Source organism: Dasypus novemcinctus, chromosome 3 (assembly GCF_030445035.2).
Source record: "Dasypus novemcinctus isolate mDasNov1 chromosome 3, mDasNov1.1.hap2, whole genome shotgun sequence".
Lineage (NCBI taxonomy): Eukaryota > Metazoa > Chordata > Mammalia > Cingulata > Dasypodidae > Dasypus > Dasypus novemcinctus.
Genome location: NC_080675.1, coordinates 129,194,694 through 129,207,146, shown reverse-complemented (window position 1 = coordinate 129,207,146; position 12,453 = coordinate 129,194,694). Strand labels below are relative to the sequence as shown.

The window sequence follows — 12,453 nt, the reverse complement described above, 5'->3', positions numbered from 1 at the left end:
CTTTAGCAAGAGTAGGCTCAGGAGAATAATGGGGTAAAAAACCAGGTTGAAGATAAAATAAAAGAGGTTAAGAAAGCAGTCATTAAATGTAGTCTGCTTCCTAAATGTCATGAAAAGCTGACTGGAGATAGGGTAGGTAGGGTATATAATGCTTGATATATAGAAGACACGGTATTAGGTGGATATAAGATGAATAGGCACATTCCCTGTGTACAAGGAGAGTAGTCTCTTCTCTAAGGGGTGAGTGAAAAAGAACTATAGCTCTCTGTTCTTTCACCTTAGAATCACAGCATAAGTGAGTATGGCCATTGAAAACTGACATGATTTTTCGCCAATATGAAATGAGGGAAACAAAATTAGAAGCTGTGAAAAGTTGAGACTACCAATGAATATTCACAACTCATTTTGAATAGTCTTAGTCTAACTTTTTCAAGCCCCTCCCTACCACCAAAAATAAGACAAAACAAAAAACAAAGCCAAAACTTCTGTATAGAAAACATCGGGGTAGTAAGGCCTATTTGGCAACTGCTTGAAGAATAGGAGCCCCTGCCTCTCTGTCACTGGCTTCTTCGAGCATATGGAGGCCACCGAGTGCTGTCTGTTGTGGGGTTTCACCCTTCTCTATCTACTCTCCAACTACAGTTTGGGAACAGGACAGAACAGAAGACGGGACCTTCTGTTTAGGCAGAAGGGGCTTGGCAGAGTCCCTGGGTGTGGCCAGGCAATGGATTGAGGTCAGGAGGGTGGTTAGCAGAAAGAGTGAATGAGTGCTGAGAAAGGGAACCAATTATATTGTCAACATATCCAGGAAATATCTGAAGTATTGCTCAAGTGTCTGGTTCAGTATTCTTTATTTGCCCATGTGTGAGTTTGGAAGCCTATGGTTAGATGAATGCAGACACTTGGAGATCTAAGAAAGCTTTCAAAACAAGAGTTTAGCAGCACTATCCCAGTTCAGTGAGATGTTTTGGGGGAAGATATGAGCATGGGGGGAGTTGTTGAAAAGCAGTCATACCTTTTTTAGGATTCAACTTAATTGCTTAGACATTGATGTAACTAGTGCAGTGGATCTGAAGGGCAAGCACCTACAATGTCTGTGTAGTTTATAGCTCAATACATGGGCTAGTCACAATAAAGGACACCTTGAACAAATGAATTCATGTCATTTCTAATTAAGCTGTAGGAAATTTGTGGGTGAAAAAGACCAGGATTTCTTGTGACTTAAATATATTACAAAACCATAACACCGAAACATTTTGTGATTTACTTTAGTAGAAACATGTTATTGAGCAAGAAGAAATTTACACCAAGGATATTTTAAGTACAATGGACAATGTACTTGTCCATTAAATACGGTTCATTAAGTATAGACACATTCTTAAGAGAATTTTAATATTTGTCCCTCTTACAAAAACTGACAGTGAAACATTTTATTATATAGCTAAAATATATTATCTAGGATTACTGTCTTGATTTGTTTTCTTTATTTCTTAAATTTTTGTTGGTAGGCTGCTTTCTAATGCCTTATTAAGGATTGCAATTGGAGAATGGCTTGTTTTAGATGTCAGTTAGACCAGTGCTTTTCAAACATTTATGTGCATGTAAATCACCCAGAGATATTATTAAAATGAAGATTCTGGTTCAGTAGGCCTGAGGTGGGTTTGGGATTTTTGTATTTCTAACAAGCTCTCAGGCTATGCCCTTGCTTAAGAAACCAGGCTTAAGACTGAGAACAGTATTACAATTCATAGTTGAAGGATCCATTGAATCCCTGAAGTGCCATTATAATGAATAATTGCTTAAAGAGATCTCTGTACTGTAGAAACTAGGTATACATGCAGCAGAACTGAAATTTTTACTTTGAAAAATAAGAAACTCATCCTTAAATTCTTGATTCAATGGAGGACTCCCCCACTTTTACATAAAACTATAGGTATACCTGTAGTTAGGGCCAGAATTATTTGCAGAGAATTTTAAATCCACTTAGGTATTTAGACTAGTACAACATGGTGTGTAATATAGAAAAGATTGACTGGATGACAAAAATTCAAGAACAAGGTTGTCAATCTGCAAAAGAACTTTAGTTTCACTCTTGTAGAATTCTGTCTTGTAAATTTTCCAAAATTACGTTTTATTTTCTTTTAAGAACTTGAAAATAATGTTCTATGTAACATACAGTTTTACTTAAATCTCTCTTTTCCTCAACTATTCTGGCTTATTCAGGCAACACCATCTGTCTTCCTCTTTGTGAACATTTTCTATCTTTCCTTGACCAGAGCCAGCTAGAGTACCTACTAAGATGTTTAAATCTGCATTATCCTATGTACTGATTTGAAACACTACGTGTAAGCAGCTCTTCGTTGTGAGCCATTCTTTTGATAGCCTTATAAAGAAAAAGTTAAAAAATCATTTATATATAACTTTGTAATGTCCCTTAAATTATGTACTTCTTCTCAAATATAAATCAGTATTTGAAAACCTTAAACTGTTCTTCCATTGCAGCAGCCTGAAACATCTTATTGGTGGCTGAGTTTTTGTGATCTTTTGGCTGCACGTCTGGCATAGCCTAACTTCAAGGAGAATTGGCAGGGACCAAAGAGAATGCCTTTTAGACCCATAAAAGATGAAACATTCCATTTCAGAAATGAGAAAAAAGAAGCATAACAAGAGTTAAAAATGGGGAGATAGAGATAGCTAGCTAGCTAGATAACTAGATAGCCAGATAGGCAGGCAGCCAGGCAGGAAGGCAAATGTAAGTCTCTAGAATTGATCAGAGAAGGAAATTCTAGAGATGAGATTAACCAAATGGGTAAACTTTTCTGTGCTCTAATTAGCTAGAATGTAATTCCCTAAATTGGGGACTTACTGTCTTGTTCACTGGTATATCCCCAGTACCTGGAACAGTGCTGAGCTCACAATAGACACTCTGTAAATATTTGTTAAATGAATAAATGAAGCCAAGAACCTTTTGAAATGGGATAGAGATGGCTGTAGAATCCTGGGTGACCAGACAGCCTTGCACAAACAGATAACTAAACAGAGATATTTAAGTGATGACTTGAGTGATGAGTGGGAGCCACTTGGTGCTTCATCCTTTGCATGAAAGACTGGCACTCTTAAATGAATACCTTGTCCCAGGGGTGGATGCCAGTGGAATATTATGATCGTGACTCAAGGATTAGTTTCCACAGTGGAGTCTGATTCATAGCCTACATATTCCACTAACTGGTACCGTAGAACTTTGTGTCTGGTTAGAGACTTAGATCAAATTTTCTAGAACAGAAGATTGAAGCACCAAGACTTTTATTAAGGGCTTTAAACAGTCACCATTTAACTAGTTTTAAATTTATCACAGTTTATTAAAATTACTTCCTTTCAGATTTGATATAAGAGCTGAGATTCTCGTAGTTGTTCCTGAAGTTTCAAATAACTCTTTTAGCTAAGAATGACCTTTACCTTTATACCAAGGCTGAAAGATTGAACCCGCTTAAAGAGTCACCAAGCTTAATGGAAATTCAAGTAGTCTTCAAAGCAAATGTGTTTAACAAGTATTTATCAGAAATAAAATATGTGCCAGTTGTAAGCGGCAAATATTATTCCTGGCTTTGAAGACATTATAATTAAAATGAGAAGACAAAGCATAATCCATAGAAAACAACTGGAGCATAGCACAGTATAATACAGAAAAATGTCCACGTATCTACCTCAGGCAGGTGAACAACCCACACTCTGAGATACATGGTTCTGGTATAATTTTTTATTTTTATTTTTAAAGTAATATATGTGCCTGTTTTTAAAGTCAGGTGTTATTTCTTTGAAGATTTTCTTTCTGCTTTTTTTTTTTTGTCTCTGTGTTCTCCGTAGAATTCCTGTTTGTCAGTTTATAACTCTCGGACTGATTTTTATAATGTTCTCTTTCTCTTCTGTTTTCTGTTTCTTTGCCTCCTTGTTCTATTTCTAGAAGATTTCCTCAACTTTTCCCTTCCTTTTAATTTTAAAATTTTTGGTTATTTATAATCCCTGACATTCTTTTATGTTTTCTGATAATTTTCTATTCCTAATATCCTGCTTATTTTATAAATGAAGTCTCCTCTCTATTTCTCTGGGGATGTTTTAGTTTAGTTGGGTTTTTAAAAATCTTTTATAAGTTTTGTTCTGGATCCTACATTGTCTCTGGTTCTGTGGGTTACTTTGCTGCTGCTGCTGCTGCTGTGTTTCTCTTTGTTACTGGACATTTTCCTCCAGGTGCTAGTGAACTTTGGCTGTCTGTTCATATTTGAGAGTGACTCCCTATGAAGTTGTCTAGAGGCGCAGTAATTGTGGGGCTTTTCAGCTGGTGGGCTTCACTGTTGCGAGACCTCCAGCTGTCAGCATCTAGAGGTCTTTTCTCTGAGGTCAATTTGTTTCTCCAGAGAAGAAATGTCCAGTGATTGCCCAGTTAATTATATTTTATAGCTGTGGTCAGGGATCAACTAGGAATGAAGGTGGTTTCTTTCTGTAGGGTTCTGAAACTGAGTTAATTCAGGATAAACCATGTCTTAAAAACTGATATTTATTTATTGAGTGCTTAAGGTACTAATGATAATTTATTTACACTAAATGCGGTGTCTGATTTTCATATTTGTTGTCCGAAATATATTGGGTATATTCCAGAAGTGTATGTATTCCTAGAAGCATAAATTATACATTCTCTAAAATAAAATTTGTGATGTCTTTAACTTATTTCCCAATGTATGTAAATGTAAACATGCATACCCGTCACTCTGGGGAAGAGGTTAGACCTATTAAAAATGTGTTTTGAGGGAAACGGACTTTGGCCCAGTGGTTAGGGCGTCCGTCTACCATATGGGAGGTCCGAGGTTCAAACCCCGGGCCTCCTTGACCCGTGTGGAGCTGGCCATGCGCAGTGCTGATGCGCGCAAGGAGTGCCGTGCCACGCAAGGGTGTCCCCCGCGTGGGGGAGTCCCACGCGCAAGGAGTGCGCCGGTGAGGAAAGCCGCCCAGCGTGAAAAGAAAGAGCAGCCTGCCCTGGAATGGCACCGCCCACACTTCCTGTGCCGCTGACGACAACAGAAGTGGGTGCCGCTGACGACAACAGAAGCGGACAAAGAAACAAGACGCAGCAAACAGACACCAAGAACAGACAACCAGGGGAGGGGGGGAAATTAAATAAAATAAATAAATCTTTAAAAAAAAAAAAAAAAATGTGTTTTGAGTATAGAATGAGGAGGACAAAGAGACCATGATGTCCTACTAATTGCATTTTGAATTTTAATATTAAATATGCTCTGTCACTAGAACTTGAAACTTCAACTATGATTTTTATTTTGGAGAAAATCCTGATATATTCTTTTTTTTTTTTTTTTAGTTAATTTTTTATTTTTAAAGAAGCTTTAGATTAACGAAATGTTACATAAAAAATGTAGGGGATTCCCATATACCCCACCCCCTCCCCCTTCTGCCCTTTCCCCTACTAACAGCATATTTTATTAGTGTGGTACATTTGTTACAATTGAGGAACACATATTGAAGCATTGTTACTAACCATGGTCAAATAGGTTTTGACAAAATTTAAAATGGTCTGTTTCTGTCATTGTAAGATTATGCAGAACAATTCCAATGTCCAAAGTTCCATCTCTTCTATTCTTCCCTCTTCTTCCCTTCATAACCTATGGTAACCACTAAGTTTCAATTTTTAAAAAATAAGGTTCATAGTTACATACAATAATATTGACGTTTTGACATATTGGTCTCTTTTCTTTTATAAGGCACTGCCTATGTTCTCAAAAGATTCTTGCCCCTCTAATTGAAAACATAGCAGGACTCCCCAGGATGGGACTTTAATATTTTCTTGTTTATTTGGGGGTCTTCACCCACTGAGATAATACACTATGACAAGATGAACACTTTCATATACCATAGAAGCATGCCCCAATGTGCTCTATCCTGCATATCCCCCCACCCCCAGTGCCCTGCACCAGTAACCCTGCCCTGCCATATTTCCCAGAAGAACATTCCCACTATTGTAATTTTTAAACCACAGACCTACAAATCCCCAGAGTTCACCTGCTCTTTCCTCCAGCCCTCCTCCTAGTTCCATGAATAGTCCAAACTAATCCTCCCCACCATAGTCTCTTTCACATTCCAGTACCATTGAATCCAGTCACATCACTGCACCACTATCACCCCCATCCACTGTCCAACCGCCTCCTTCCACCTTATTATAGATTTTTCCCATATTGAGCATAGGCTCACCACCTTCTACTCCTTTTCTGTCTCCTGATAACTTATCTTCCAAAGTCTAGCTCTTTGAGTCTGCTTTGCTTGAGTCATATCAGTGAGGTCGTGTAATATTTGTCCTTCAATGATTGGCTTACTTCACTCAACATAAGGTCTTGAAGATTCATCCATGTTGTTCCATGTGTTAATGCTGCATTCCTTTTTAATGCTGAGTAATATTCCATTGTATGTATATACCACAGTTTGCTTATCCATTCATCTGTTGATGGACACTTGGGTTGCTTCCCAATTTTGGAAATAGTGAGCAATGCCACAGTGAACATGGGTGTATACATATCTGTTCGTGTCCTGCTTTCAATTCTTCTGAGTATATATCCAGAGTGGGATTGCTGGATTATATGGTAGTTCTATAATTAGCTTCCTGAGGAACCACCAAAATGTCCTCCACAATGGCTGCACCATTCTACTTTCCCACCAGCAGTGGATGAGTGTTGCCTTTCCTCTATATCCTCTCCATTTGTAGTCTTCTGGGTTTTTTTTTTGTTTGTTTTTTTTTTTTAATAGCTGCCAGTCTAATAGGTATAAGATGATATCTCATTGCAGTTTTGATTTGCATTTCCCAAATAGTTAATGATGCTGAGCATCTTTTCATGTGCTCTATAACCATTTATATTTCTTCTTTGGAGAAGTGTCTATTCAAATCTCTTGCCCATTTTTTAAATGGGTTGTTTGTCTTTTCTAACCCCATATGTGTAAAAGATATTTAGCTGGGGTAAAACCCCTGTCTCACTGCAGCTGACTGAGAGGGAAACAGACACCTTCCTCCCCGTCAACTGTTTCAAGTGAAAAGGGAGGGGAAGCCGGTGGACTTGTCTTCCTGTGAATACAGCTAGGAGAGTTGCTTTGAATCTCTGCTCTGCATATTCAACACAGGAATACAGGAAAGCCAAGAATGAAACATCTCCATGGAAAGGTGTACCAACGAGTGCCATATGCTGCCCATTCTAGAAATTTCATGGAAAAAAATGTTTTTGGTTCTCTTTGTATCCTAACCCATGGGAGAAAATCTGTGCCCCATAATTGAGTCCCTAGCCCAATTTTGATAACTTAAGCAGGGCAGTTTTAAAGACTTAGAATAAGTTGAAACACGTATCAAAGGAGAGCTATGAAGAAACACACAATAGGCAAGAGAGAGAAATTGGCGACCAGAGTAAATTTACCAATATATTCACATGCCTAGGCATCAACAAAAAATTTTAAACCATACTAGGCTTCAGGAAGACATGGCCCAGCCAAAGAAACAAACCAAATATCCTGAAGAGATACGGGATTTAAGACAATCAGTGATAATCACACAACTCTCCTAAATCAATTCAAATAATTGAAAGAAAATATCATTAAAGAAATAAAAGATATTAAGAAGATACTGGGTGAGCATAAAGAACAATTTGAAAGCCTAAAAAGAAAAGGAATAGACCTTATGGGAATGAAAGACATGATGGATGAGATTAAAAATATATTAGAGGGGAGCAGTGGCTGGAGATTTGCTGTTGGCCCGAGGCGGCCCTCTTCGGGTGTGAGAAAGGTGGCGGGGCTCAGGCCTGCCGGTGAAGCATTGTCTTACATGATGATAGAGTACGAACTGGCACTATTTGATAAAAGCATAAATGAATTTTGGAATAAATTGAAGAGGACTGTCAGTGACAACTCCTGTCAGATGGTGGGGCTAAGAGATACCTACAAGGACTCCGTTAAAGCATTTGCAGAGAAGCTGTCTGTGAAATTAAAGGAAGAAGACAGAATGTTTGAGATGTTCCTGGAATATCAAAATCAGATCTGGAGGCAAAATAAGCTCATTCAGGAAAAAAAAAGATAACTTGTTAAAGTTGATTGCTGAAGTAAAAGACAAAAAGCAAGAAGTGGAAGTATTGACTGCAAATATCCAGGATCTTAAGGAAGAATATGCAAAGAAGAAGGAAACAATTTCTGCTACAAACAAAGCCAATGAAGAGAGGTTGAAAAGGCTGCAGAAATCTGAAGACTTATATAAAGATAGACTTGGACTAGAAATTAGAAAAATTTATGGTGATAAATTACAGTTTATTTTCACTAATATTGACCCTAAGCATCCTGAGAATCCATTTATATTTTCCCTGCATCTAATGAAGCAAGGGACTATGAAGTGTCAGATAGTGCCCCTTACCTTGAACATCTCGCTGAGTTCCAAGAGAATGTAAGGAAGACCAACAATTTTTCAGCTTTTCTTGCCAATGTTCGGAAAACATTTACTACTATGGTTTGTAATTAATGTAAAGATAGTATGTAAAAATTGTTTATTTTTCTTCCCTGTCATATATCTCTTTTAAAGAGATCCCCTTACCCGTTATCTGCTTCATCACCACTTTTGTATTCCTGTGACATTTCTGTATGGTGTATTTCTTTACAGTATTGTAATTAGAATCCTAGGAGGGAAGTGGACTTGGCCCAGTGGATAGGGCATCCGCCTACCACATGGGTAGGTCCGCGGTTCAAACCCTGGGCCTCCTTGACCCATGTGGAGCTGGCCCATGCGCACTGCTGATGCGCAAGGAGTGCTGTGCCACACAGGGGTGTCCCCTGCATAGGGGAGCCCTACATGCAAGGAGTGCCACCCCGTAAGGAGAGCCACCCAGCGTGAAAGAGAGTGCAGCCTGCCCAGGAATGGCGCCGCACACATGGAGAGCTGACACAACAAGATGATGCAACTAAAAGAAACACAGATTCCTGGTGCTGCTGATAAGGATAGAAGTAGTCATGGAAGAACACGCAGAGAATGGACACAGAGAGCAGACAACTTGGGGGAGAGGGAATGGGAGAGAAATAAATAAAAAAATAAATCTTTTTTTAAAAAAAAAGAATCCTAGGAAAGAAAATTTATAATGTAATATGTGTTCTTTTTAAAATGAAAGATAATTAGCATCCTGTATACCTTTTTTTTTTTTAAGTTAAAATGACAGGTGTGGGTAGCTTATGGCTAATACTGGGAATGAGAATTTGTATAGCATACACTGTCTCAGTGGTCTCTAAGCTTTTGAAGGTTTTGGACTAGTAATATTGAAAAATGGAAAGGGAAAGCAGAGGCTCAGGCAGTTGGGCTTACATCTACCATATGGGAAGACCCAGGTTAGATCTCTGGGGCCTCCTGGAAAAGGCCTGACAAGGCCTGTGTGGTAAGCCAGGCCCACATGGCAAATGATGCAGTAAAATGATGATGCAACAAAAAAAGAGACAGGGGAGAGTCAAGGTGAGACTTGACAGAAACGAGGAACTGAGGTGGCACAAGTGACAGGAATCCTCTCTCCCACATTGGAGGTCCCTGGATCGAATCCCGGTGGAGCCTAGAAGAGAAAACAAGAAGAGAAGACAAAAAAGAAAGAAAGGAAGGAAGGGAGGAAGGGAGGAAGGGAGGAAGGAAAAGGAAAGGAAGGAAGGAAGGAAGGGAAAGGAAAGGAAGAAAGAAAGAAAGAAACATAGATCACTCAGCAAATGGACACAGACAGAAAGAAGGGAAAAAAAGGAAGGGGAAGAGGAGAGAAAAAGAAAAAGATGGTCCCATCCTAGGGTTGGCAATTTTTTTTATGTACTTGGCAAAATGAAACTAATGTCATAAAAGAATATTTCTCTTATAACAAGAGGTGTTCACTGGTAGAATAAAGGGCAGTCCTTCCTATCAGAAGAAAACTGGCAGTGTTCTACCAAAATGTCCAGAAAAGGATTTTTTTTTTTAAAGAGGTGCTGGAGATTGAACCCAGGACCTCATACATGGGACGCAGGTGCTCAACCATTGAGCTTCATACACTTCGTGGTGAGAGTTGTTTTTTTGTTTGTTTGTTTTTAGAAGTTACCAAGACCAAATTGAACCTAGGACCTTGTACATGGGAAGCAGATGCTCATCTTCCTTGAGCTACATCCATTTCCCAAGGATATATTTTTGAAAATCCAAATGTAGAAAATTTTACAACCAATTTCCATTTTTTAATGTTCATACCATTTAAATATGTACTGGATATAAGTTTGCTATCATGGGAGTCTGTTTTCAACTCAGACTAGATCTCTAATATTGGCTTCTCTGATTTTGTTTTTGCCCTCATTGTAAATTTTGTTATACTTAGAATTGCTTGCTGTAGCAGAAGTCGCAAAATACTGTTTCAGGATATCCTGTGAACACCTAAAAGCTGTGGAACAATGGCCTTCATGCCTTCAATTGCTTCTCCAGCCTTCTTGAATAGCTTGGGAAAAAAAAGTTGTTCAGGCCAGTTGTCTAGTTAGTGAGACTAGGAGGAGGCTTAAGAGCACTAGTTCCCAGTTGCCACTCATGGGTAGGATGTGGCTCAGGGCCCTGCTACCATCATGTAGCAGTCCAATTCCAGCATAGACTTGGCTGAAGGGAGTATTTTAACAGAGAACACAGAAAGCAAATTATCTAATTTACTAAGGCAGACAGACCTTCACATTTGGCTTTATTATTGACATAAAATGAATCCTGAGAATATTAAACATTAAAAATATATTTACATGAATAAATAAAACCATATAAAACCCCCCCAAAAAAATTTTTATTAGAGGGGAACCAGCAAGATGGCGGCAGAGTAAGGAGCTCCTAGAGTCAGCTCCTGCTACAGGGCCATTAGTAAACACCCACAATTATCTGGAGCTAACTGGAGTACCTGTTTGGGGGCTCCAGGAGACCAGAAGAGCATCCTGCAACATCATTGAAGGAGTGGAAGGAGGAGACTTCCCATCTGCAGAGAAGACTCGTAAGTAGAGCACTCCACACCATGGAGGCCAGTGCCCGTCCTCCACTGGAGGCACAAGCCGCCTTGGGAGCTGTTCCGTGGCTGGGATCTAAAGTTCCATTTCCCCAAAACGGGGGAGGAAGAGACGGTTGGCCACCAATTTCAACTACTGATGAGTAAATTCAGTGGGCTACAGTATAATCCTGAGAACACCTAAAGTTTGAGCCTGTCCAAGTCAGAAAGAGACTGGGAGCTGCTATCTTCACTCGGCACCTGGCATGAGGGGAAGAGGGGTGGACTGAAAATCCTAGTGCTGGTGGAGACCAGCTTCTTCCCATCCAGATCATACTGCAGGTCTAGCCTAGGCCCCAGTGCCACCTCCAGCAGGGAGGAAGCTGCGGGGACCCGCGCCAACCTCTCCGGGAAATTACCAGGTGAGGCCAGTGATTGTCTACTCTGGCACCACAAACCACCCCAGGAGCTGCTCTGTGACGTGAATTGGAAGTTCCATTTCCCAGAAATGGGAGGAAGAGATGGTTGGCTGCCGATTTTGGCTAGCTGGCTAAGATATAACTCTGGTAACAGATGGGTTGTGAACCAGCCCAAGTCAGAAAGAAGCCAGTAGCCACCATTCTGACTCTGCCCCCAGCCTGAGGGGAAGCCAGGCTGACTGAAACTCTCAGTGTCGGCAGGCACCAGTTTCTTTCACTCCTGCAGCCCTAGCCTAGGTTTCAGCCCCGCCTCTAGTGGGGAGAAGCCTGAGGAGCCCTGCACCAGCCTATACAGGTAATTGCAGGTAACTCTGGCTGGAATAGTCTGAAAATCAGAAGTCTACCAGGGCAACTGCGGTCATCTTGAACCCGCACTGCATAGATTGCTGCCCACACCTGCAACTCCATCCCTGCCCTAGGCAGGGGAGAATAGGACATGAAGCCTCCTCAGTCTCTCTGGTCCAGGCTTGCACAACTTGAATCATTCTACACAGCTGTAACTCTGTCCTACCCCTGGCAAAGGAGAAAGTTGGAAGATGCTTCATGGGTTGCTGGGGCAATGAGAGCAGCTTGAGCCTGCACAGCTTATAGCACCGACTACTTCCTTGGCTCCTACTGTACAACCAGCAAAGGAGAAAGGGCAGGAAGTGCTAAACTAAACTAAAGAGAAAAATTGCACCCAGAATAAGTACTCTAGTAAGCCAGATGCCAAGACACCAACAAAATATTACAATCCACACCAAGAAACAGGAAGCTATGGCCCAGTTAAAGGAACAAGATAAGCCTCTAGATGACAGAAAGGAGTTGAGACAACTAACTAATCATAGATGTTCAAACAAATCTTAATAAATTCAATGAGATGGCTAAAGAGATTAAGGATATTAAGAAGACACTGGATGAGCACAAAGAAGAATCTGAAAGCATTTTCATTCCCATTGAAAAATAGC

The 12,453-nt window shown here is 40.1% G+C and overlaps 1 protein-coding gene and 1 pseudogene across 2 annotated transcripts in view; both read left to right on the top strand.

Moving 5' to 3' along the window:
- NEDD4 (NEDD4 E3 ubiquitin protein ligase) overlaps window positions 1-12,453 on the top strand; it is a 191,298-nt gene that overhangs the window by 97,126 nt on the left and 81,719 nt on the right. The window lies entirely within an intron of this gene.
- LOC131278013 (kinetochore protein Spc25 pseudogene) lies at window positions 7,574-8,618 on the top strand (annotated as a pseudogene).